We start from the raw sequence: 24926 nt of genomic DNA, 5'->3' as shown, positions 1-24926 counted from the left end.
TGTTCACAGCTTGGCTCGTTGACCATCCATGCTGAGGTTCGTTTGCAGTGTGCATAGAGAGCCACCATGAAATAATGGCATACTGGATGGTCTGGAGATAGTTTTCCGAAATATGAAGTGGGACATGCATTGTAAGAGAGCTCAGTCCGATGGTTCCCGTATCTGAGGTCAAAAGGAGGGCACAAGTAAGCAGTCCTTAGCCTGCCCATGACCAAGGAGGGATTTATTCCTCAGAACAGCTTCCTCCCTTGTTTCCTGAGCCCATTATCTGCCGCTTACCCCGCTTTGTGGGTGGCCCCCACAGAAGTGTTGTGGGTTGTTGGCTGAGGTGTGGGGGGGCTCATCTGGCTTCAGAGCAAAGAGGCAGCCACCCTCTGATAGCAGGGTGCCTTGGAGGTGTGTGATAGTCAACTGAAATGGGAGAAACCAATCCCGACGGATTGACAGCATGTATGATGCTTTGCCCTTTGAGCTTTGTGTGTGACTATATACAGTTTTATATATATAATATTCAGTTGGGTGGGACAGTTACATCACTTCTTTTCTATCATACCTCATAAAGAATAGGCTGTTCCCATGGCAGTTGTTTCTGGAAATCTAAGATACATGAATGAAGGTGCAGCATACTGATGCTATACCTACCTCTTCCAAAGCAGGTCACCAGAGTAATTGCAGAATGATTGGTACCAATATAATTTTGAGAGCCAGTTTGGGGTGTCCAAAAAAAAAATTCCTGCAATCAAATACTGTATCCTATATTATTGGCTGAATTTGGGAGCCCTCTGTAACTTGCTATGTGGTGTTGGTCCCTCTCATCTTTAATCTGTGGCCATGCAATGAGAGAGAACAAAACTGTGCTTGTGCCAGAGTAATTAGCCGTGATTAAATAGATCCTTCCTCCCAGTCAAAGGTAACTGGCTGGGTGTGTACTTGTTCTGCTTGCCAGTGGTGCTTAGACCTTGTGATAAGTGCCAGGTACCCATCCCCTCCTCGGAGAGTATCAAAATGAGGTGTTTGTTCGTATCGGCGCTCATAGTGGAATCCATTCCATCCCCAGAGGGGTCACTCTATGGTATTAACAGTTCTCAGGGCAAGTATCAGGAGCGGCCGCTGTGCATATAGACTCTCTGCTCTATTCCCCCCTGCCCTTCCCCCCAAACCATAGAAAGGATGAGCTTTATTTGCCATGCTGAGGTGCTGTGAGAGTGGATTAGTTAATGTTTCAACAGTGTTTGGAAGTATTTATAGCATTAAACTAATCTTTATAGCACTCTGTAAATAGCTGTTATTTCTTTATGGCAGGTTCGTGGCTGCACATATCAGCTGTTATGGTGATGCAGCCAAAGGGCTTTTGATGCTTTATTCCCATTAGAAATTGGGTGCATGCATTCCCTGCGTGCTTTGACAATTTTTTACCCTATGTTATATGAAACAACAGCCAAATTGTTATCATTAGGAGGGGAGATGGGACTGATAATACAGTATTTGAAATACAGTTTCTGCCCCTTTCTTAGAGACCCTTGGTGAAGGGAGCTAAGCAAGATTTCCAAGAGGAGTGGAAGCACTGTATCATCCAGCCGAGAGGTGCACAGGTTCTAGCTCTGTTCACTTCCTTCTGCTTTATTTCAGTCTCTCTTTAGTAACCAGAGCTCAGGGTGGATTTTGCGTATCGCAGTTAAGGTGATGGCAGCAGTGAACTGTTACATCCTGTCCCTGCTTCCAGCCAGGTGTTCCCGTCTCCTGCCCTGCGCAGCTTCGGTGCTTGTCAGCCTTGCACAAGATGATCCTTGATAACCCATCAGACATGTTGCCTGTATTTGGTGGATTAGGGAGGTGAATTAGCTTAGCGCAGGGTTGCAGAGCACCAGAGCCACACCAAAGAGTGAAACAAATGTCTGGCTGGAGGCAGGGGGTAAATGAGTGTGTGTGTGTGTTGGTGAGGGGACCAGCTCCTTTTGGCAGCAGGGATCAATTAGATTGTTTCAAGCTATATGCATGTAATTTGTACTAAAACTGAAGATTTTTAATTTTCAAATGCATTTTCACTTGAGGAGAAGCATAGTTTTAGGACAAAGCTACTTGCTGAACTGAATGATTTTATCTGAAAAAGTGTAAAATTAGGAATTGTTTCCTTTATTCTCAGTATCTTTGGGAGCGCTCTCCCATTTCAGAGAGAAAGCTTCTGGAGAAGGCAAAAATTTTTTTTTTCCTTGCATGTTGATCCTCACCCCAGTGAGGTGAAAGAAATTCAGTTACTTGCACAGCCCATACTGAAAGCTAGCAGCAGAGGAGCTGTTCTGTTGAGATCAAAACCAAGAGAGAAGCTGGGAGACAGGAGAGGTTAAGACGCGTGTTTCTACGGCACTTACCTAGGCAGTGTTGGTATGGTGCCGCCCCAAGACACTGGATGAACACAGCCCCGTATCTAAGTGTTTATTGGATTTATCTTTGATAACGTGCTCTATTGATCTCGCATTTTCTTTTGATTATGGCAGTTTGCAGTGCCTGCTCACGCACAGGGTACTGGATGTTGGCAGGACATTTTGTCTAGTTGCCTGAATAGATGAGCTCGGAGGGTAACCCAGGGTGGTGCTGGGAGGCAGGAGGAAGAGGAGGAGCAGAGGGAAGTTGGACAATGTGGGGCAGAGCTGTTTGCTTAACCCAACCTGTTGGCATAAAACTGGGAGTCCACAGTTCAAAGGTTCCCGAGATGATGAAAACTGAAAGCTCCAAAAATACATGTTAGACATGCAAGGTTCCATTTCACAATGTTACAATTTTCTGTATTTGCTGCATTTAAAATGCACACATACATACGCAGCTGTGAGATCTCTAAATCTCCTTTATGGGCCCAAAGAGGCTCCATTCCTCACCTGCAGACCAGACTCTGTGGCTTCTTTCAAACACCCAAATACCAAACTTTGTCCTGCTGGTCCCTTTACTGTAGGCGCTTGCGTGTCCTTTTGGGAATAGGCTCTCTCACCTGGCCATTGCAGGGGACTTCTACAAGTCGGTGTTGTCCTCTGCGTGAGGATAGCTGCCACAAAGGCAGTGCAGGAAGGAACCTGAATGGAAATAGACGAGCCTTGACACAGAACTGAGATATCAGCATGATGACTTACTGTTGGCAAAGGTCAGTCTTTCTCTGCTATGTCCCTTCATTGTTTGCTCCTATGCCTGAGTGACAAAGAAAAGACCTGTCCTGTCACTTTGCTGTGCAGGACATGACAGAGCACTTGGCTGGCCTGAGATAGGGAGAAACCCATCTGACACCCATCTGAATTCAAGGAATCTGTCAGTAAGCTCCCACCAGCCTTGGAGTGCTGTCTAGGAGCATCTGCTGAGATCCTGACTGCCCCTTTTCCCTGCCAAATATTCTGTGGTTGTTAATTTTGCACAGGCTTGCCAAGGCAGACCCAGAGTGTGTGTGTGTGTCCTGACCCTGCTACAAATGAGTAGATGCTAAGGACAGATATGGCTGCATTCCTACTCCTCACGCTGGTGATCTCTATGAATTCTGTTTTGCGTTAGTTGCTCAGGTTAAATGCAAGATAAATGGAATAAGTGAAAGGAGGTGTGGAGACTTTAAGAAAGACCCATATTTTGCTTGATTGCTAAACAGGTTGGAAATAAGCAGGCTGTGATCTAGTTTTGGGTGATTTTGCTTGGTCACCTTTACATGAGATGAAGCCACCATTGTATTTGGGTTTAAAAAGCCCTTCATTAGCTTTGAAAAGACAGCAGGCAAACTATATCCTCTTGAGCTGGTCTCTTCTAAACTGAGCCAAAACATAGTCACAGGAATTGTAATTACGAGACTGCTGTTCTCTTCTGCCTCAGTAGAAAGAGGGCAATTTCTACTCTGTTTCAGTAGTAAGATATTTGTTTCCTTGATAGGATTGAATAATGTAGAAGTATGGCTTCACAATGCAGGGACTGTGGTGTTTCTGTCTCAGGTATAGGCATTTGTCAGTTTTTTGGGTTTTTTCTTTCTTTCTTTCCCTACCTTCTCTCTCCTAACTTCAAATCTTTCTAAAATATATCAAGTATCTCCTTGATGGTGCATTTCGGAATGTGATGCTTGCATTTCTTGTACAAGTTTTTCTTCCAATCTTTGGGAAGTCCTCTTCGTAAGAATGAAATGCAGAAGAGCCAGATGGTTTGGCAGAAGTCCAGTTACCTTTTAAAAAAAAAAAAAAAAAGGCGCTGAGAACCTATCGAAGTTATTTCCTCTGAAGATCACACTCAGCAGACTTTGTTCTAAAAACTGGCTTAGAGTCAACACCTAGCTGTCCATACTTATTTTTCCCCCCATAATTAATCTACAAGATTCAGCCTGGAATTGATATAATTAACCTTGTGACTCTTTCTTTCTTCCATCAAGTATTGTTTCTCCACATGACTCCTTCAGAGGTGTGTTGAATCATGTATGCTTTTATCCCCAGGAATGTTGTAGTGAAAAATCTTTATGGTCTTTCCCTCTTTCCCTGGCCTAAAGCATCTGGTTTGTGTATACATCTGGGGAAACTGGAGGAGCTCTGAGGCTTCCCTGGTGGCTTCAGAGCTCCTGGAGCTTCTTAAAATTGTTCAGTCCTTTGTGGATGGATGAGGGTTAAGGTGTGTGTTGCTATGCACTCAGAGTCCCTTCTTGGCCTGGATCACCCCAATATACCTACTGTGTGCTGGCATACAAAAGTCTCTGTAGCTACAATGTTTTCAACATGTAGCTGGGGAGCATAGGTTAGGGGTTTTTTCCCAAATAGGCTAAAACTCATACAGTAACTGGGTCCCTGCTGTGAAGTGACATGAGTATATTCCATCATTCAGTGGGGGTGAAATGGACTAGGCTGATCTTCCTGAGACCATCCTGCTCACAGATGGCACTGACCATTTTCCCACGAGAAGCAGGTTCTTCTGCTTGGAAGAACTTTCATTTATAGCTGCTGCTTCTTTCCTTAGCATGTTTGAGATAATGTTAAATTTTCCATTTTGATTCAGAATCAAATCAAAATCTGGGATTTTCTTCAACAGAAAATCTAAGGGAACATGTGGTTTGACTCAGCTGAGACATTCTTGTTTTGGTTTAAATACTACTTAATTCTGCCTTCAGGTTTAAGTATGCTACATTTTGAACCAGAATTTTTTTTAAGTTAGCAAATATTCGCTTATGATCAAAAATAAAGTGGGGAAAAAATAAAGGAAAGTTAGGACAGCAATCCCCATCTCAGAGGGGGGCAGCAGAGGGACAGATGCATATGATCAAGATCCCACATGTTGGGCAAAAATTTGCCTGAGAGACACAATACCTGCCAGCATTCTTCTGACATGGAAGATATGATTTAGCAACTGCTTAGTATCGTGCTTCAGCCCAAGAATTCTGGTAAATCAGTTGATTTTTGGTATGGAGATGAGAGCTGATTTTCTTTCTGGACAAGGCTATGACTGTGAACTCCCAAGTCTTGGTAGAAATCTGGCTCTGTTGACTTTTGCAATGTGACCTGGTTGTTGGCAGACATGGATCTCATGAGTCTGTTGATGCCTTAACTCCAAGTCATCCTTCTCTCTTCAAAGTTTGTGTTGTTGCCAAGCCTTTTCTTGTCTGTGATAACTCTTGCATAATCGTTTCACTAAAGAAGCATATCAAAATAATCGAGTGAAATCAGACACTCCCTCTGCAGATGTGAAATTTATTGTCCACTCATGCCTTTGCGCTGAAGTTAGGATCTTGGGTTTTAAAAATCCTCCTTCTCCTGGCTATGTGGGAGTTTCCCCTAAAGATGTGGAATGTTTACTGCATACCAAAAGCGAGATATTATGCAGACACGAGGCTCGCGACACCTACAATTTTTTAAACCGCATGTGGCCTGTGTGGATTTCCTTGTGCTGAATTCACATGGAAACACAAACACATGTGGCATTTTTGTTGCTTTTCTAGGAAATCACTAAGCACAGCCCTGCAAAATAATACTTCCTACTGTTAAATGCACTATGTGTGGGGGAAGGTACTGCCTTTGTGTCCCAGGCTGTTGGAACCACATGCCAAGGCTCATGAGTCATTCACCCCAAGTGTCTGGCTTTCCAGGAAGGCAAATCCCAATTTTAGAACCTGTCAGAGACTGAAGAGGGCTGTGGGGAAATAATAATGGAAAGGTCATCAAATGTTATCAGAACTGGAGGTTTCCAATGGGGATCATGCCAGGAAATGCATGATTAGAAATAGGAGAAACTGTTATGTCAAGGCAGCTGGAATAAGGCCAGCTGGATATGAAGTGGTTTCAGCCTGCTGTAAGCAAGGGTGAAGTGAGCTGGCAAGGCATGAGGAGAGGAGGTTGAGGAAAGAATGTGAGAAATTAATAGCTGGCATCTTGCTATATGTGTTTGATAGCACTACACAGCTATCGGCTCTTCTAGTCATCACTTGGATGATGTGAAGGGAAAGGCAGCATCTTTCTTGACTTAGTTGTTGCCAGGTAAATATCAGCACACTGATGTTCCTCAGAGCTTCCTGACAAACAGTCCACATTCTCTCCAGCTGGCACCCAGTGAGGGAGTGCCGGATGGCCCTTGAGGGAGGGGTGTGCAAGGGAAGCACAGGAGTGGCAAGAGATATTGCTGATGCAGGAAGAGCTTACTTCTGGTACTATAGACCTGCTGCCTTTCCAATGAGAGAAATCTCTTCTCCTTTCCACTTATAGTCAGTAAGGTTGAAAAAAAAGTCAGTTCTTGGGAAAAGTGTAAATCCCTTGATTCCCTGGGTGCATACAGCAAGAACAAGTATGCTTCACCTCACCATCCTTCCAAATGCTGATGTATCCTCAGTTGTTTTGTTTGGTTACTTGCATGAATTCTTTCTTTGGCTATATAGAGCAAAATACATGTGTGCTACCAACAGCTGCAGGACTCCACCCCAGAGATGGCTGCATTTCAGCAGTGAAATCACACTGGAATGCAATTCTCATCCAAACATTAACCCCACTTAACCTGGAAAAAAAAAAAAAAACCACTCCAAGTTTGTCCTCTATGCGAACGATTGATTAGCCTGGTTTCTTCTAACAGTGGGACTTAAGTGTTCTGTTTATGTCCCAGCTGACCCACTTCAACCATTTGTCAGAGAGCTAGAAACTTAACAATATTATGTTCATACTAGTTTGGAGAAAAAGATGACAAAGTGGAAGAGAGAGTCTTTCTTCCTCCTCCTTCCCTCTTCCTCCTTCCTTCCTTTCTCCTGCTTCCTTCCTCGTTTCCTCTTCCTCTTTCCTTTTTCTCTCCTGATATTATTTAACTCAGAATCTCTTTGATTTCATGGTAGACTTTTCTCCAGAGGTGAGAGGGAGAGGAGATATTCAGTCATGTGCCTACAGTTAGCTACCTGGTTGCAGGAAAAGGAAATGTCTGCCTACCATTCAAGACTGAGTGTTGTTTTCACTGCTGGAATGGATCAGCCCTAGGGCTAGATCACAGCTATATTGCTTAGAAGCGCTGTCTGTGCCCAAACAGACTGCCAATGCAGTAAGGTCCACTTCTGAAAAGCCCACTGAAGATGGTGATGTCTCTTGGTCATGTGAGTCAGTCCAGTGTCTCACATATCCTTTTCTGTGTTGCCTTGCAGCTTCATCAGAGCTGCTCTTGTTGGGTCTTCTTTCTCTTGATGTGCCCTTATCCTCCTTTGCTTAATGCTCAGTGTTAACACTGGTATCTTGTCTCATTTAGTTGGTCTCCATTGTTATGTGCACAGACACGCTTCCTCACAAGAACCCTAAATGCCCAGCTCCTCTTCAAATGTCTTCCTACTCAACCCTTGAGTTACTAGTAATGCTCTGCAGAGCCGGTATCTACAGTACAATTGCAAGTGTCACCGTTAGTGACTTTAATGTGTTAATGACTTGTACTGCAAGGCTGTTGTAATATTTTCTTATTGTGACACTGGTTATGAGTAAGTAGTTGGCGCGTAGCTCTCTAAGAAGCTCATGGCATGGAACTGCATCCTGCTAAAGTTTCTCTGGGGAGTGAGTGGATATGACCAGATGCATCTCAGGGCTTTGTAAGTTCAGTGCGTGATAGCGCAGGCTGCTTGGACATAAATGTTTCATTAGCAGAAGTGATGTGAGTTACCAGATGGGTTTGCCTCATAGTTAAATCACCAGGAGCATGAGAGATCATACCCAAGAGGCCTGTCAAACCTGGAGACCCGCTGAGCATTTCAGTCCAGAATATTACCCTTGTAGGTACCTTCTGCAGTTTGGTCCCATTCTCCCTAAAAGCACTGAAATAAGCACTGCTGGCTTTCAAAAGTAAATGAAGACTCTTTCAGAAAAGTGGAACTGTTTCTTCAGTAGGTTTTTAGACTTGAGCTGTCTTTTCCATGACCTGTAATAGTGACAAAGTACTGACACTGCTGACAGCTCTGGGACATACCAGGACAACTTAAGTCCTTTCCAGTGAATGACTTTGAAAATCATCATTGCTTCTTTTGCTCATTGTATTTGGATTTTTTTTTCTTTTTCCTGGCACCATTATTCTGGAAACACTTACTAGTGCATAGGTGCAAATCACTTTTGACCAAGCATGTTCCTGAAACTTTAATTCAGCTTCTGTGCCTTATTTGGGAAAGGGCTTGAGACAAAGTTGAGAGACACAGAGCTTCTTGGTATAGCCACAAAACAGTTGATAGTCTCCAAAATGACACAAAGACTGTTGATGACATGCTAAATTTTCAGTTCTCTCAGAAGTAAGAAAAACAGGAAGATCCTAATGGAATACTAAGTAATGATGTTTCTTCTATCTGACGAGCATTTGCACAGTGAGGCTGTTACTGTGAACAAACCTAAAATACGTCCTCAATATGCCACTGTTTTCCTTGCAGGCAGAATATGAACCTAATAAGTTCTTGAGTGGTAAAAAGATTCCAGATAACTTCCCAACTCCACTTACTCAACCTGAGATAGTGGAAGTCCTGGCTCTTATAATTAGGGCTTCAGAGACTTTCTGGAAAGGAATACTTGACTTTGAGGAAGCCATTGTTTTATGTGCTAACAAAGAAGTAGTAGCGGTAGCCTTTGGGGACTGTAGCTGATACAAGCATCTGTGAAGGTTTAGTGGATATGGAACGCAGCTCATACGCTGCCAGAGGTGAGGGATCTGTAATCAAGTGTATATTGTTCTGGCTAGAGCCTGAGAATCAGTAACACCCTGCCCTGTGCTGTGTGCTGATACAGCTACAGAGGCAAGCTTGGGCTGTGCCTATGCTCTAACTGCACACCCCACTGCTACAAATGTAGGCACCCGTGCGCTGCCTTGCTACCAGCTGCAGTGAAGCTTGCACAGGCCCACGTTGGCAGTGGAGGTGCCTGCATGTTGTATGAGTATCTCTCCGCTGCAGCTACCTGAGCTAATGAAGCCGAAGTAGTTCCCAGCTAGGTGTGCCTCTGTTGTCATCATCTCTGGCTTCAGGAAGAAATGAGACTTTGTGCTGGGAATAGCTGTTAGACTGAAACAAAAACTGCAAAATCTGGCATGCAGTGTGCTTAAGCACCAGGCAAAACAGCACCATATAGCTTCCTCTGAAGCTGTTTACCAAACCTTATAACATTTAATTAAAAATCTTTCTAGTGAAAGCCTGTGTTTCAGGGTGTACAATCTGAAGTGTCAAGTACATCGCTGGGCACCACTGTCTCTCATCCAGCAGCATGGATTCTCAGAGCGGGAACATTGGCTTAAGTTTGAGAAATAGCTTGCTTTGTGCAGCTTGGGAGGATATGAAGAAAGCAGTGAAAAATCCTGAAAGGCAGGCTTGAACTGGTGGTATAAATTTTTCCATTGAGCTGTTAACAACTTCTTCGTTAACAAACTAGACCGATGCGTCCTGATGATGGTAAATAGTCTGACCAAAATGCTGTGGAAATCAGACACTTAAGAGCAGAAGGCCAATGCCTTATTAAAATACAGCACCTGATTAGTGACAGCTACGACTTACTCCTCTGGAAATCCTTTTCATCAGTTGGAAAGAGTCTAAATGCTTGATCCTCCAGGGAAAAAGATACTTTCAAGGGATGATAGATAAGAATTCAGGAGAGGAATTTTGTGAGATGTTTACAATACCTTCTGTTTACCAAAGGTTGTAAAAATTCAGTCCTGAATTCTCTTGCATGTGTTCAAATGTAATGAACATTCATTCCAGTGAGTGCTTTAGGTTCACATTTCATCTTCAGTCAGCCCACTTTTTTTTTTTTCTTTCTTTCTTTATCCAGCTTCTTCACTTGCAAGCCAGCTATGTCCTCACAGAAATCAGTTCAGAACTATCACAGCCCATCAGGGAACCTGAATGTCAGCTGTTTTCCAGAGTGAAGCTGATAAAAGCATGGTTGCGGACTCTGTGCTTTGTGATTTCAGAGGAGGATTCCCTCTTTCTCCAGTGGTGCTGGCTGTTTTGGAGATCCATTAGCACAGTTGTAGCTGGTATGCCTTTCCTGCAGAGACTGACTATTTGGCACTTTTTCCAAATTTCCCTGCTTTCTGCACCCCATGCTCCTTTATACATGCTGCTAGAGCAAACAGCACCAGGGTTTTGCACTGCTGACGGTATTCTATGTTGTAGGGAAACATAGTTTTGGTCCGCAGAAGGATACTTGCAACTCACAGGGTGTATGTGATTTTCAGATACTCACCAATGTATGGATGTGGCACAAAAACTGATTTCAAGAAGCCTGGGGCAAGGATCATAGTTTGAGGGTTTTTTTCCTCATTTGCAAGTTGCTCTCATTAAGCTGTCTCTTCCCCCCTGCCTCCCATAATGTTCTAATGAGCACCACATAGAAATATATCTAGCCCTTTACCTTGCACCATTAGGATTTTGATTGAAATTCAGTGTTCCTTTTGTTAATTCAACCTTTAATATTTGAAGAGGGTAAACTCTCCCTCTGCCTGTTTCATGGGTGCAAGATAATTGATTTCAGTGTCACTCCATCTTAACAAAAAAAAATAAACCCATCAGTACAGCATGAATCCCCAACATTGGTATGTACAAAGGAATGGGAGGAGATAGAGAAGATACTGAGGTAGATACTGCCCTCCCAGTCTGCCTATAACCGAGTGATTTGAAATGTCAGTGCTTTCCTCTTCCATATAAAGCTCCAGCCCTTCATCCACCTCCTCTCAATGTAACACATTCTTCCTGTGATTGGAAAGTATTCTGGTGAGGATTTCTAGGAGGAAGGAGGGGGCTGCTAATAACACAGTAGTAAACTTGACCTTCTGTATGTGCCTGAGTCCGCTTTCCCCAAAGTGGTGCATAAATTAACATTCTGGCAATAATACTGAGCCTGTTTAATTTTCTGTTTGACTAGAAACATTGAGAAAATGTCATGATATTTGATTTCATCTTTGTCTATTTTTGCTCCTGCTGAATGAAGCTTATTGGACTCTTGAGACCCAAGTGCACACAGTACGGCTGGGAGCAGGCTGGATATAAAGAAGCACTGTCCCTCAGGCATGTGTTCTTCAGCCATGCAGGAAGTATTTGGTTTTATATTTGAAGGCTGGCTGAGATTCCCTAATGGCTCTTAATCTGTTCGTTTCTTTGACTACATCCTGTGCCAAACCCAGTCCGACCTCAGAAGTTTTGGGGTTTCTGCTTGCTTCACATAAGCATTCGAAAATGTGTAGGAACAGGAGGCTCCATACCAGACTGAGTGTGAGTGAAAGACTGACTGAAGGAGGGGTTACAGCAGATAAATCTTTCTTACTTATATGATGAAAAGATATGTGTGCTTTCAAGCATTTGAAGGGGCAAAACACTTGGAAGGAAGAGGAACTCCAGCCCAGTCCAAAGGGACTTTAGCATAAGAGGAAGCAGAGGATGTTAAGAAAAGTCTAAAGGTGGGGTGAAATGATCTGCTGCTGTCTGTTGTAGCTTCACTGAGAGTTGTGGGAATTTGTGCCAGAGGAGGGCATGGCCTTGAGCACTGCTGTTAAGAGAATGGTTCCTAGGAAAAGGGGTGAAAAACCTCAACCTGGAGAGATGGCCTGACACATCCTGTGGTAATGAATCCTAAAAATAAGAGTTTGGAAAGGGGTTGGCGGGGGGAGTTACCCTTTCCTCAAGTATCCGGTTCTTGAGCAGTGCTCTTCCCCCCGAGAGCAGTGCTGCTCCAACTGGTGCATTCCTTTGGAAAATCTGTTCTGAAGAACATTTTTCTTTCATCTCTCCTTACTCTTTCCTCTGTGCTCATCTCTTATCCTCCCTTCCCCAGGGCTTCAGCTAGTCTTACTGTTCCATCTGTATTTTTTTTCAATTTTAGCAAGCAGCACAGGAATAAGAAAAAGAACAGGCTTTGGCAATATCTTTTTCCTGAAGACCTGTGGGCCGCTTGTGTGTACGGCAAGGCCCACAAGCACCCATGACCACTTGCGTGGGGGCTGAAATACAGGAGAACTTGTAGGCCCCGTGGCTGCAGCCACTCACTTAATGAAGCAAATGATACGTTACAGATACAACAGCAGCGCAGAGTGGGACATGATTAACCACCGCCCACAGCTCGAGCACATGCACAGAGGGACCATTGAGCACAAGAAGTTACATAATCATTTTCCACCTACTAATCCTAACCCAGGGATCCCATACACAATGGCCAAACCCACAGGAGTGCCAGAGGTGCAAGCCGCACTTGCTGATCTCTACCAAAGGGAAATTGCATAATTTCCAAAGAGAAACAAGATGGGGTGGGGAGAGAAGATGGATATGGGGGGGGGAAATGGGAAAAGGGGATCTGAGAATGAGTAAGGAAGCTGGCAGAGCAAGGAAAAGGTTTTAACAAAACTTCCAGTCTGGTGTTTCTGGATGAATGTGTTTGTGTGATCTTGGCACTCCTGAGCAGTAATATCAAGTGAGCGTAGCAGTTGCGTGGATGTAGGGCTAGTCTGCAACTTCTGAGCGCTCTAAGCTGGCAGCTATAAAAATGCTTGTGGCATTGATATTGCCATGTATTTTTAGTAACCCAGGACAGGACACCAAGTTGGCTCAGCAACAGTTGTTGGTTATGTGGACAGAGGGGACAGAAGCAGAGCCAGGTGTCCTGAAGGCATCTGACCAAACCCCCAGGAGTGCCTGTGATCTGACAAGAGAGCCAAAAACCCAAGAAGCAGGTGCGCAAAATTGCAGGCATCCTCACTCACGAGGGCAAGTGTTGGAGAACTGTTTGGGAGCTGCAGAGGTGCCTGAAGGAGAGGTGCATGCCTAGCTCGTAACAGAGCATGATGATATGGGCTAGGTGGACATCAATGTAGATGGCTGTCATTTTAAGTCCCTCTTCAGAGGTGACAATCAAGCGGGACAGAGGTGCTGCTTACTTGAAAGCATTTCAGAGAGGCATGACCAGCCTGTCTGATCTCGTTTCATTAGGAACCCAGTGCCCCACACTGGTATCAGTTGCGCAGAACAGACCCGGCGTGACCAGAGCGCCTGCAGGTGAGAGCTGTGGGAATGGCCTGGCTCTTCTGGAAAACATATGCCCTATATTACTGGGGAGGGAGAGAGGCTGCAGCTTGAAAGGCTCAATGTCTTCTGTTTATCAGAAGCCATATGAAGAGTCGATAATGCAAGTGCCTGTATGGGGAGCTGATATTCGATATTAAAAGGCTCCTGAGACTAACAAAAATATAACAGTGATTAAGTGATGATAGGTTTATTCCAGCACATCTTTTTCACTCCTGTAAATTTTAAATAATTGGATCTTTTGCAGAAATTTTCTTCTTAGCTACAGTTGTTGGACCTGAAGCTGAAACATGTCCAGGGAAGACTTTGGTCCGTGTTAAATTTGATAAACACAAGATGCTATGTCATATTAAATCAATTAATTGAAACTGCTGTGCTAGGAACCCCTACGAATCAGTGATAACTCAAGACTCCTGACTGAGAACTCTTGGTGTTTCTGGATGTTTCAGCCAGTGGACATGATATTGGCTGCCTCAATTTTTCAGTACGATTTTCATGGACTCTGTACATCTCAGGGCTTCAACCCAACATAGAAGCAGAATGGGGCTGATCAGTGATGATTAAAGTTTTAGTAGGAGCTGTCGAAGAGAAAACCAGTTATTACCTTTCTGGGTAAATGACAGGTGCTGTTCTCAGCTCCTTTATTTTAGTGCTCAGCTGTGCTTCTTAGTATGTGCAAACAAGTGCCCGTATGCTTCTCCCCCTCGCTGAGGAAAGCCTCATTTACATCATGGTCTTCACTCAGTTTGCAGCCACCATGGATTAGGCCTAGGATATGTTTGAGGGGAGGGGAGGGAAGTGGGGTTAGCATGAGTGCTTTGCATTGGCTGTTTTGGCTCCTACATGGAGTTGATGGGAAATGTGCCATGGTTGGCAATTAGGTTGTTGTAAAGCGCTCCTGAAAATCCCACCCTTGAGGCACTGTCAGAAACCGGGGCCCTGCCCCACTTAACTCCCACTGTGGTTTGTGGGAACATTCTTCATGCAACATTTGGGAAACAGGAGGGAGAAAGACTGACTGACAGGGGAGCAGCGAGGAGGGGAAGCCTGAGCTGAACGAAGTCCGTGAGCTGCGAGCCAGCCCTTCGGGAGTGCAAAGTAAGAGCTTTGGGGGGGATGCAGTTACTTCAGTGTTAGTAACCAGGACCTCTGAGCCTCCAAAGAGATCATGGCTCAAAGGTGACTGTGTTAGAGGCAGGTTTATTGAATGCAGGCTTTGCTGCTTAAAGCCATCCCCAAAGATTCACTCTTCGCCACCCTCAGAGACGGGATATACTGAGCTGCAGGGTCAGTCTGCCCCAAAATGCTTCTTTGGTTCTGACTGCTCTAATAAAAAGCAATGGTTCCAGTCAAGTCAGCAGCCCCCTGTGGCAGCTACCAGTTTGTTCTCCGATAGCTGAGAGTTGTGGTGTACTAGAAGTGACTGGGAAACGAAGTATGGTCCTGCAGTGTAGACCTTCCCCACAGGAGCTGTGTTGTCTCTGTAGGCTGTGCCAAGGTGACACCTTGCTGTATATTAAAAGCAAGCAATCATTTGCCTTGCCGTTGTTTGGAGGTTTGTTAAAACTTTTAAGACTGGTTAGATGTATTTTATGACCAAGATTTTGAAATTAAATGCATATAATAATGTGTGCAAAGCATATTGTTCTAATGCAGTGTGAAACTTGCTGTTTTCAATAAATCACTGGAGAGCTTAAAAACAGAGTTTGTGCACACTGTTCCAGAGAACAGGAACATATATCTGTGTAAATCAGGAGACTTGACATTAGCAATGTCTCCAAAAAGATGTTTCAGTAATTGTGCCTCCTGTTGACATTTCCATAAAGCATCCAAGTCTGAAGTCTTCATCATACTATTTCCTTCCTGCAAAGAAAACAGACTATGGTTTTGGGGGGGGTTCAGTTGTGTGTCTCTGTCTACTCATGTATACTGTTTAGCAGCAGCTGCTTATTAGCATTATTGTTTTGAGACATGGCGCGACAGTGGCATCCAGCCTGGGCAAAGCACACAGTGAAAGATAGTCCTGTTCTAAAGAGCTTGCGCTTTAACCAGGTGAGACAGCTGGTGAGACGTGAATTTTTTCCTTTTCTCTTTACAGGCAGGCAACAGAAGCACAAATTGTGTGGCTTGCTGAGTTCACGTAGGACTGGCCTTGCTAGTGATGGAGGGAAAATCCAGATCTCCCAAGTACCAGACCAGCATCTCCATCAAAGATCATCCTTCTGCATGGTTTCTGCTCTGGTTCCTGAATGATGCTCAACCCTTCTGTTCCTGAAGCAGAGCCTGTGCTTGGGACAACGCATGCAGCAGCTGATGGAGAATGCACCGGCATTTTGGAGGTGCTCAGGTAGGCTTTCCTTCTCAATGTTTCCTTCTAGGTTACACTGGAAACTTGGAATTTACGGTCTTTGGGATTGAATTGCAGCTTTAAAAGATGGTTTGAAATCACCTATTTATTTGTAAAAGTTAACTGTGAAATGGCTTTTGCAGTTAGACGCTGGATAGTTCTGAAGAGTTGTTAGGAATTATCTACTGCCATGAATAGCATCCAGAAAATGAGTAAAATTCTGGCATTTTCCACAGTTCTTTGTGCAAAGTCAATGGCAGAATTAAGGTGTCGGTGAAGCCCTGTAAACCTCAGGAAAAGAGTATGGATTTGACTTGATAATTTTATATTTTGGATGGCTTTCTATTTTATCTGAGTTGAGACTTGCTGAAGTTCACAGTGTTGCTGTTAACACTGCAATGGAACTGGTAGCAATTGGCCTTTGAATGTAGACAGGTCTGCTTGTTGGAGCATAGTGGTCTAGTGGGTGTAGCTGCAGGGAAGATTGCAACCAGCTTGTGTGTCGGAGGGTACCATTTTCACGCAGATGCTTCTAGCCACCCTGGCACTGCTTCTCTCGTACATTCTTCATTTGCATGGTTTTGGTAAAAAGCTTTTTTCCCAGTGCTGGCTCAGAGTACTTTCAGTCATGGCAATTTTCATATTGTTTGAGTGGTTATTCACCCACCATGTAAATATCTGTGTGTTTGAGTCAGAATTGAAGCCTTTAGGGAAAAGTAGAGAGAGAGAGAGAAACCAGACCACAATCAACACTGATATATATATATATGTGTGTGTGTGTGTTATTGGTGGTAACATTCTTTATATGACATGATATCAGATAATTGTAAACAGCTTATTTTCCATAGGGGTGTCTCTCTGCACCACATTAACGCCCCCACCTTGCCACAGAAAATCAACGTCTTGCACTGAAAAACAGATGGGGACTCAGAAATATTTTTTAACCATGATGTAAATGCCCACAAGCATGAAGTAAAGTTTTCCCTTCCAACACACACCATCAGTGGCTCCCAGAGCTGAGAGTTTCTGAAGGGTTGGCTCCACTCTGCGTGTTGCGAAGCACACTGTGCAGCTTCATGAAATGCATACAAGGCAGGAGAATGACACAGTCACTTTGTGAGGCTTGGTCATTGATCGTGCTTAGTCCCCTAAGGTTGTTTTTCAACACTTATGTTTCATTAAGAATATATTTTTGGAAGTTTTGTGTGAAACTGCTGTAGAAGGTCTTAGTTGTTGAATAAACTGAGGACTCTGAAGCAGCAAAAACCCGGGGCTCCAGTTTAACATCTCCAAGCCTGAGACGTTGTGCTCCTACTAGCCCTCGCTGCAAGGTGTATTTGGGACATGTACTGTAGACAACAACTGTGTATTGTGAATCATGGGGGTCCGGGGAGCTATCTGGGGATGAGAAATGCCCCCTGTGTTTAGTACTGCTATGCTGCAGGCTTTGTACAGTTTGAGGGAATACAGAGCAGTAATGATGTAAAAGCACTGGAATCTCAAGGAGTCCCTAAGGGCACTCAGTGCGAACTAGTTTCACTTCCCCTCCAGTGGTCTGCAGTTGGTCATTTAGTTAGGCATGGGAGATCATGGTAGGAAGGGAGCCTCTCCAGTGCCATGTTAGTGCCAACGGTAGTGACCAACCTCTGTTCTGGGCTGATGCTTCTGAGAAAACTGTGGCATGTGGGAGGAAGCCAGAGGCTCTGTGCTAAAGGGGAAGAGCAGGTCTCTAAATGTAGAAACGTGGGTGCTATGTTTTCTGCTAGATAGCAACAAACCTAGCCTTTAAGAACCAACAGAAACCAGTGAGACGGAGCAGCAGTGTGGGCAAGGTCTTCCATGGCAGTACATCTTTGGGGCTCTGTTGTGGCCTCAGTGTGTCTTGGCCATCATTATGCCAAGGACTCGACCTTTGTGATTAAATGGAACTCGGCCTCTCTAGCCAGTCCCTTGCCCTGCATAAACTACCTGTCTGGCTCAAATGTTCCACATCATCTGCTGATGAAGCAGATGGCAAGGGAGGTGTAGGAAGACACACTGATAGGAGTCCCTACTCAGGGCCAGGTCCCAGATCTATATCAAACACCACTGCTATCAGGATAATGTGACTGTGATGAGCTACCATAGTGTTTGGATAGTGCCTAGCACAGTGGAGATGTGACCCATGTGTACACCTTGTACGCAATGCACATAAATAATAATGATTTAACAGAGAGTTACTGTGCTGAGTGGTCTGAAGGCCCCTTATCGCTGCAGATGAATGGAGTCTCGTGGATGACAATTCATAAATTCTGAATTAACTACATGCGACCTGTCCCAAGTAGAAAATCTTATTTTCATTTACCCTAAGTTAACTTCTTTTTAGAGACAATAGTGTTGCCCATGAGCCTTTTGAAAGATGTATCGATTTGTGAACTCGTGGCTAATGGATGGTTTGGATGGATTCCAAGACATCAGGAAATCAGTTGTGCCCATTCTGGCTAAGCTTAAAAAAAAATAATAATAATCAGTGTTTAGTAACAGTATACGGAGGCAAGTAGAAAGAGGAACCTACACAAGTAAGAAGAAATACTGTCTCCCACTGTGCATTTACTTAGCTCTGTTCTGAGCCATACAATCAGTCTAGAGTGTTGCTGTACCGTCAGTTGGAGGGGTTATTACAAAGGGCAGGACACTCCCAACTGGGTGTAGTGAATTGGGAAGACAAATCTGGCAAATCAATGTAAAGTTTTGATGCCACGAGTCAGGAAGGCAGTAGAGACTTCAGGCTCAAGAATACAAAAAAGCATATTTTGCGAGTGTAGATTGTGTCTATAGAAGAACATCTTCACTGCCTACCAGATTGGTTCACTTCTGTTAAAGTCAATGGCAGTATTCCTGTTGACTGCAGTAGTAAAGGACTTCTACAAGCAAATATTTTTTCCTAGAAACCAGATGTATCAGGAGATGTAAAGATTTAAAGGCCCAATTCTCAGCTCTTTTGCATTGATAAATTGCTGTGAAACAAAGACAAGGCTCCTGCCTGTGCCGTCTGCAGATTGCAGGCAAGTACTTCCTTTAAACTCTGTCTGCAATAACACACTTTGCAGGATCAGTTTCATTCCTTATGGGAAATGAAATTTGTTGCTAGCATGGCCACTTTACTCCGTGGAGCTAAGTGAATTGGCTGCAGTTATCTGTCTGATGTACTCCTCGGGCATAATGGAGTCCTCTGACAATGTCAAAAAGAAGTAAAAAATTAAAAAGAGAAAGGAAAAGAAGTGCAAGCCACTTGCACTTTGTACTCCTCTGGGTAAAGCAGAACATGATGAACCCATTTCGTTCTCAACATGAATGCAGACTTCAAGCGTATTTGTTGTTGAGTGTATTTTTCCTTTTCCTAAAAGCCAGTAGTATGGGTTTCCTTGCGCTTAGGAAACGTGTGTCACAGACAAGCGATCCCACTGGTGAACGTTGTCACTAGCACTTAGGTGAAATTGAGCTCTTGTAAGCTGTACCTGGCAGTCCTTGCAGCTTTGCATAGTGGCTAGTGAAGTGGTGAGTGGCCTGAAATGTACCCATTGCACAGCTAGTCTGACAAAATCTGGCCAAAGATATATTTGCTCAGAAGCATGATTTCTTCACCCTGTGACCTATCCAGAAATTTGAATAGAATTTGCTCTGTGGTTCTCTGTAGTTTGCTGGAAAAATGGGCATGTGATGGGTTGAAGGTGGACATGCTTCTTATTTGGTATTTCAGTGGCCTCATTCAGAATATGAAGTCTAGGCTCTTTTCCCTCTATTTCCAGAAGGGGGTTACATTTGCACTTGTTTTTTCTTTATATTTGTGGGGATTGTCTGATAGTAGCAGACCTGAAAACACCCTTCCTTCCAGTTTTAGTTACCTCATCTTTCTGTATCCCTGTTTTCTTTCCCATTCTTTGCATGCCTTATCTATACAGACTGCAAATATTTCAAACCCTCAGTGGCTTGCTGCTTAAATTTTTATTGTTTTATATTCCATAACTATTTCATTAGTTGCATTGAAACCTCTCTATTACAAGTTTAGCCAGGTGAATTACAACAACCCGGAAGCACGTGAGTAGATCCTGTATCTAGGAAGAGATGTTTTTCAATACACCATGAACAGCAGAGTAGACTTGCATCAGTGGAGTTCCCTGTAGAGCAGCTACTAGTGGTCCCAGTACAGATGTAAATGGGTCAGAGACTGAATTAGGTAGATGTTAAGGATGTTAAGAGAGATATCAAGGGTGCAGTGGGCATGAAGTATGAATGATCTTCTCCATCCCTACCTAGAAACCCTGCAAGCCTGGACTGTTGTGCAGTGTATCATGTCCCACGTGGCGGAATTCCTTTTCTAGCTCTGGCTGAAATTAAACAAGGAAAAACCTGACCAAGTGTCACTGAAATCTGTACAAACTACTCTGCTTGCCCTGAGAAGCAGAAAATTGTTTCAAAGGAAGGTGTGAATGCCTGAACCTGAGCTTGTACACCCAAGGCTCCAGCTGCTTCAGAGGCACATCCTGCTCATCTAATTTGCCTCCCTGCGTAGCTAGATGAGAAGATTTTGGCAAGTTGTCCTTGCCTGAGTGATTTGTGTGTGTCAGAGTGGGCTGTACAAATGCATTTGTACCCTTAGCCGTTGATTTCTGAGAACTCATCGGTGTGCTCATTAGAGGGGTTTTCACCCCTTCACATGTGGTTTGCCAGTCATTGTTTCAAATGAGCTCAGCCCTGAGTCACTTAGGTTTTCTTCAGCGCGTTTGTGTCCAAAGGGCCTGGATGAGGCATGCAGACGTTTTTTCCTGAGGACAGTTAACTGAAGCTCTCTTTCCATGTTCCCGCTGTTGTGTGTGCTGAAACTGTGCCCTGAGGCCACAGACTCAGTCAAGACCCACCTCATTACAGGCACTTCCAGGCAAATAGTAAAGTAGTGTTTTTCCAGAAGAGATTATAGGGAGGAGATATAAGACAGAGGAATGTGTCATCTCCACATCATAGATGGCAAAAGGAGGAGAATACCTCTCTTGTTAGAGATGTGCTTGTTTTTTGGGGGGGGATGGTTGTTTTTTTTACCGGAAATACTGACAGCATGGACTAGACCAATAGAAAAGTGTTTGGTACTGTTACACCTCAGGCTCCCTTCAGTGTGAGAACAGGTGTATCAGCGGACACAGCTTGAACGCAGTATAGGCAGGTGAGGTTGCATTGAGTGAGATGGACCTGTGTTAGAGGAGTAAATGTTCACCTGGTGAGAAGGCCAAAAGAGCCGTTTCCAAACTACCCAGGAAGGTGAGGGCAGTGCTGCTGTCCTGAGCCCATTCTTCCTTTCCCTGCTGACTGAAGAATTTCACTGGGCTCAGTTTTCACACGCAAGTAAATTAAAGCTAAAGAAAACACAACAGTAGGGAAAAGTCCCATCATCTCGCAGCAGGGCTCCCCTGCCGAGCAATCTTTTTGACAATTCTAGGTTTTTATTTCCTAATTAGAAATAATGATGTGTTTTTTGGGTCAAGAAGACCTTCTTGCTGTGAAATATTAGACCAATTTTGATGGTGTAAGTAAAAATAGGCCCGCACACCCACATGTGCGTATGCGTGCACACACACTAGCAGGAATAAACATGCAATGTTCTTTGCTTAATTACGAGCATACTTTCCTCTGAAAAGTCTCCTTTGCCTTCAGTTAGTTGTTTTTCAAGTAAATATAGAGAATGAGTTTTTTGGAGAACAGATGGGCTGGAATGAGGAATAGAAATATTTTCAGTCAGAGAGGGGACAGATGATGTAATAAGCCACAGGAACAAAGTTCAGTTATTTTATGCTCTCATCCAGACCTCAGAACCGAAAATGCCTCTGTAGTTAATTTTGGATTCTCTCATCTGCTTTTGAAGGTTGGCTCCATCTTTAAATGCTATTTTAATACATATGGAGTTAAAATGAGAAAATGATGATTGGGTAATGATGGAAAGATCTATTTGTCAGCACTGGAAGTGTTTGGGTAGTGTTTGCACTGCAGATAACAGGCCAGATATGCATGTGATTCTGCTGGGGAGGAAAAGGATGTACCTTGAATAACCTTAACGGAGGTCCTCAAGAGCTGCATCTGCCTGACTGAAATGAAGTTGTCTTCAGATGTCTGATGGTTGAAGGTTCAAAAGCTGCTCACAGATACTCCAAAAAGTATGGCTAGCTTTTACGCTGGTGTGTAACTTCCCTCTTGCTTCACCGACATTCATAGTTCCCTTTGTGAGGGCTTGTATGGGGTCATGTCCCCACCTTAGACTGCATCTGGGACCTCTTCATGTTTCTGCGGGCAAACCGGGGAGAACCAGGCACAGTACCCACTCCACAAGGGCAACTACTTTGGTCATGGTGGTTAATATCATCATACCTTTTGACAGAACGGCCAATGAAATGCTTGTTCACAGGCAGGCAGTGTAATCATGATTCATAGACTCTTTGGGCAAGCTTAAATGTCAACAGACTTGGTTTGTGTCCCACCAGGCACAGAGAGCCTTCTGCATGGCTGAGACAGAAGAAAGGACGAAAGAGTTATGGGGACCCTGCTCAGGAGCTTGGTGGAATTTGATATCTCCAGTGATTAGGAATGATTTTTGGGTGAGAATTAAAGTGAAGGTAGTTGTAGCTGTTGATGACGACTGCTTTGCACTTGAGCTGGACAAGGTAGCAGTGCTCCTGAAAGGAGCCTGAGCAGGCTTCACTACTTTTCTCTCAGAGCCACAGAGCTGGGATGTAGCTCTGTGAAGTCTTGGTGGAGGGAAGGACTCTTGCAGCAGCCCAAGCACGGAGGTTTTTGCCAATCACTGGTATAAGATTTGTGCAGAGAAAGATAGGGAAAGCATGTGCAGCAGTCACCTGGTGGATCTTACAAGCTGGTAGATAAACTGAGGATAAGAAATGCTGCAAAAGATAAGACCGACCATGTTTTACTTAATGAACCTGGAGTTCATTTTCTCAGCTCCCTTTTCACATAGATGGGATGTGAGAGTAATTAGGTTCCAGTGCTTGCAGGCTAACACTGAGGTGTGTTTGAAATGCTTCAGGGATGGTGGCCTACTTGCAGAAGCATTCCCTTTGCCTCTGCAAGGCTCCTTTGGAGGACTCAATTAACTTATATAACTTGATCAGAACAACATTTTTGCTGTTTGTTCAATATTATATAATACAGTAATTATAATCAAATTGGTTCCAGTAGCTTGCACAATGGCAAGTGCTAGTCCTGCTTACATTCTAGTTAACTTCTTTCAGAGACAGAAGTGTTGCCCATGAATCAGGCAGAACAACTTATTCACTACTAGAAGCCTAATGGATGGTTTGGACAGCCTCCAAAAGTGCAGTTCTACCTGTCTGAACAGGCTGAAACATTTCAGCACTTAAGAGCAAAATTCGAAAGTAGGCATGGCTTAGAACTGTGTAGAAAACCTGTAGACTCAGTATTATTTTTTCCTGCTGTCTCTTGTTTCCTCAGTGTCTTGGGAAGACCTGACTCTTAGGAGGGAAGGATTTGGAAATGTCCAGCCCAAGTGCCATTGTCACAGAGCCATGGCTTTGTCTTCAAAATTTGTAGGGTTGAAGTCTAGAAAGCATCTGAAAAGAGTTCTGATACCTTATAGGCAAAATACATCTTGGGCCCCTACGTGGTTTTGCTTACATTTGAATTAGTGCGTCATAAAGTATGGAGTGACAGGGATATCAAAAAAAAAAAAAGGTGCTGGGCAGTTTGGGACACTTCTAACACAAGTTATTTGTTGGTGCAGGCTGACTTTAGCTGTGATTGCAAAAAGGCTAGTCTAGTAAAAATTAGGCTGAAGGATGTACTTGTTGGCTTTTCAGGGTTTGGAAGGGAGAGGGTTTTGACCTTATGCATATCCTTTGAAGTCAACAGGAGGTGGGGAGCAGAATCAAGAGACTGTATATGAGTGTTAATGCTTCCTGAAAGGGCAGAAGGAAGATGCTATTAGCTGCAGGCCTGAAAGTGAAACCACTTTCAGCATTTCCAGCAGTGATTTTGTTTGGTGATACGTGGCGCAGAACAGGAGACAGAAAACCAGTAAGTTAGGTCATGAGTTAAGGGGATGGAGTGTGTTTGGCAGTTGGCAGTAGCATTGACTTCTGAAGGCTGTGGTGGGCTCTAGCTTCCAGGAGCACCGTGCTTCCACTCCTGAAGGGCAAATCCTGCACTGCTGTTATACACAGCTAAACAGATGCAATTTAACTCTGTGGAGCCATCAGCCAACAAAGAAAATAATGCTTTTTCATAAAGGAAGCCTGGCATTTCCTAAGGTCTTGGAAATGATTATTTACTGTGGACACCTGTTTTCAGCTGGAAGGGTAGATACAGGGAGTGTCAATTCAATAGACTGTTAACTGAGCATATATGTTCCCTTTCTGGCAGAGTAGCTGGGTTTTTCTGAGTAATACACATGTTCTCAATGGCACAGTGTTGGGAGTGCATTGGACAATGAGGTGATATGGGGCTGTGATTCCTTCACACGCTGTTGTTACGAGAGGCCCTGCTATGATGGCAAGAGACCTTTAAAATTCACTTGGAAGAAGAATGGGAAATTCTCTTGTGTCCACTCTTCTGTGTCACAGCCATCACTCATTGACTTAGTGCTGGCTGGGGGAAGGTGTCCCTCATCTTGGAGATTGTCGTAATTGGACACTAATGGTCACTTATCCTTGCATGATTTTTTTACAAAAATGCCAAACAGGTACAAAGTGCTCCCAAATCAGAATACAACAGTGACTATTGCATGGCATTGCAGTAGGCCGGTGTACTCAAGGGAGGAGAAATGTTCACCCAGATGCTGTAAGGGCTCCTTAGAAGCCAAGGCATGTCTGCATGGCTGCAGGAGAAGACCCTCATGTGCTAAGCACAAATTCCATGGAAGGAGACAGATAGCATCAGCAGAAGCACACATAGGCAGAAAATACATGCAGGAGGAAGGGCAGGTATGTGGAAGGAAGTCTTGAAGACCTGCCAAAAAGCTAGTCTGTGTAGTTAATCACTCCGAGGAATCCCAGAGCATGTGTGGTATGGTGAGGGTTCCTCCAGATGGAAGCA

The 24926-nt window shown here is 44.0% G+C and overlaps 1 long non-coding RNA gene across 2 annotated transcripts in view; it reads left to right on the top strand.

Annotated features, from left to right (window-relative positions):
- The first annotated feature begins 15597 nt into the window (after window positions 1–15597).
- LOC136993163 (uncharacterized) overlaps window positions 15598–24926 on the top strand; it is a 182537-nt gene continuing 173208 nt past the window's right edge. For both annotated transcript variants that reach the window (XR_010885365.1, XR_010885366.1), the window contains exon 1: window positions 15598–15836. This is a non-coding gene — a long non-coding RNA (uncharacterized lncRNA). The remainder of the gene's footprint in view (window positions 15837–24926) is intronic.

The sequence above is a fragment of the Apteryx mantelli genome, chromosome 12 (assembly GCF_036417845.1).
Source record: "Apteryx mantelli isolate bAptMan1 chromosome 12, bAptMan1.hap1, whole genome shotgun sequence".
Lineage (NCBI taxonomy): Eukaryota > Metazoa > Chordata > Aves > Apterygiformes > Apterygidae > Apteryx > Apteryx mantelli.
Note: the sequence above shows the minus strand (reverse complement) of the source record. Positions and strands in the feature narration are given on the sequence as shown.